This window comes from Eulemur rufifrons, chromosome 30, assembly GCF_041146395.1.
Source record: "Eulemur rufifrons isolate Redbay chromosome 30, OSU_ERuf_1, whole genome shotgun sequence".
Lineage (NCBI taxonomy): Eukaryota > Metazoa > Chordata > Mammalia > Primates > Lemuridae > Eulemur > Eulemur rufifrons.
The window spans coordinates 14,081,325-14,084,011 of NC_091012.1; positions in this window are offsets into that span (position 1 = coordinate 14,081,325).

The following is a 2,687-nucleotide window of genomic DNA, read 5'->3' on the forward strand; positions in this document are numbered from 1 at the left end:
TCCCACGCTTGTGAGAGCAGATGAAAGTGGTCCTCACAGGGTCACTGGTGGTCCGTGGGGGCAGCAGTCCAGGGACTGGGGGCTTTCCCTTCAATGTTCCAGATAAGGCAACTAATGCTAAAGTGGTTAAGTAACATATTTGGTTAAAAATTCAAGCAGATTCAAGGCAGGTGTGCTCACAAATGCTTAACAACTGGCTCTTAAAAAAAAAAAAAGCCCTAATAATGGAGCATTTGCCAAGTTCACAGTGAAAGTACTCTACTATGGCCAATTCCAAACCAGTGCAAGCCAGCTCCAGCACACCACACATTGTGGATTTAAATATAACTAATGAAACCATAATCGTTTCCAATGAAAACATGGGGAATATCCTCCATAATCTTGCGGTAGAGGAGAATTTGCAAACTATTAATAATGAGTCAATATACAGAGGCCATAAAAAATAAAAAATGAAAATCTTGAATTTACATGAAAAATTCTACATACCAAAATGAAATATTAAATAAAATATTTGAAAAACACCAAAAGCAACATCAAGGACAAAGTTAATTAAAAATATTAATATGTAAGATTTTTATCACAGATCTTTTCAAGATGACTTTTAAAAAAGCCCAACAACCCAGTACAAATTATGCAAATAACATGAACAATATTTTCCAGAAAAAGAAAAATCAAGGGATCCTTTAATATATTACAAGATGCTCCGCTTCACTCCTAATAAGTGACACAAAAGAAGGTATTTTTGACCCATAAACATTTCTGTAGGTTTAATAGTACACTCTGTTGCTGAGGCTGAGGAGGAACAGTCATCTTCGAGTATAGCTGGTGGGAATATAAATTGATACTCTTTTAGAGGGAAAATTTCCAACATCTATCAAAATATAAAATTCTGGTGCTCTTTGACCCAGCAATTTCTGGGAAGTTACCCTACAGATGTACTTGGGCAGGGTTATTATGGCAGGATTTTTGGTAACAGTAAAATGTTAGAAAAACGACCCAAGAGTCCATACACAGGGGACTAGGTAAATAGAGCACCACGCATGCATACGATGGAACGAGTGCAGCTCTAGGAAAAATGGAGCCGATTCTCTGTGTAGTGGTGTTTAAAGATCTCCAAGTAGATTAAATTAATAATAAAGCAATGTGCAGAAGTGTGCGTATTACACATTCTCTCTAAAAAATCAAGAGGGAAGAATAAAAATGCATTATATTATTTTATATGCATTAACATATAATAGAAGACAGTAAACAATGACAGTGCTTTTGAGGGGTGGTGGGAGGGGCGCACAAGGTAGAGGTGGGTAAAGGGAACAGGAGATCAATTTCTCGATGTTTTCCTTTTCATGTATTATATTTTAAACTATGTCAATATGTTACCTATTCACAAATACGTATAAATACATTTTTAAAAAATAACAGGTTAAAGAAGTTTCTCTAGATCACAGCTGGTAGACTCCAGACCCTGAGTGGACCTACGCTGTGCCACAAAACCTCTCTGAAGATAGAACTTTGTAGCTAAACACTGGTTTGTCCCTGTTCCTTCCTCAGGATGATAAAATAGTACAGAGAAGTATTGATGGTAAGAGCTGCTGTCTGCAGATGTAAGGTGGTGTCTGCAGAGCACACAGTGTATTCTGGGGACTGGGCCCAGCAGTTTGTGTCACGTCATAAACTCCATGACAGTATTATAATGCCCATTTCACAGAGGAATCTGCAGAGGCAGAGAGAGGTGGAGAGACCACCCCACGCTCACACAGGCGGTGGTCACAGAGCTGGGGCTCACACCCAACTCCGCCTCACTCCAAGGCCAAGGCCTCCTGCAGGTTGTCATGTGCTACAGCAGAGCTCCACCGTCCCCCAGGGCATGTGGTTGGCCCCAGGGATGACAAGCCAAGTTACAGGGAAACAGTTAATCCCACGGGTTTGCTGTGCTGTGTTGACAGTTTATCTGCAGAGCAGCTGGCATCAGACAGATGCTGGGGTTTGGAGATCCAGAATCAGCCATCAGCAAAGCTACAAATGGAACCCAGCCCTCGCTGTGGACCATCACCACGTCCCCACACCACGCACACATCTCCAAGGGTTCAGGGCAGAACTCGCTGTCCCCCTGCTAGTCCCCGACCCAGTGACCACCATGAGCCAAGCCAGCATGGTCTCCTGTCCTGTTTGGGGGAATTCGCCATCTCCTCCCCTAAGAGACAGACAGAGTGCCCAGAGAACCATCAGGACATTGGTTAAAACAGGCCAGTGTGGCTCTCAGAGACTTCCTCCCCTGGAGGACAGGGCTGGCCACTCTTCTCCCTGCCTACGGTGTTTTCTCCATTCTCAGGTTTTGCTAGTGACTGCATCTGCATTAAAATGCTTCCCTTCCATTGACTTAAAATACTTATCCTTCAAGTCCCTGCAAATGACAACAATTCCACAAACCTATTTTACTCTAATTTAAACCAAACAATGATCCTTTCAACCTAATACATTTTATTTATATCCTTTTTATCTCCTTCATCTCTTGGTCTCTCACATTTGCCTTAACTTGCTCCCTTGAAAACTCCCCCAGGCACCCATATTTAAGTCATCACTTTGCCCTAAACCATGGGTGCTGGAAAGTGAGTATCTGTCACTGGAAAGTTAATATCTGAATTAATAACATACGTGTCCGACTGTGTCTTCGTGGGACATTCTCCGGG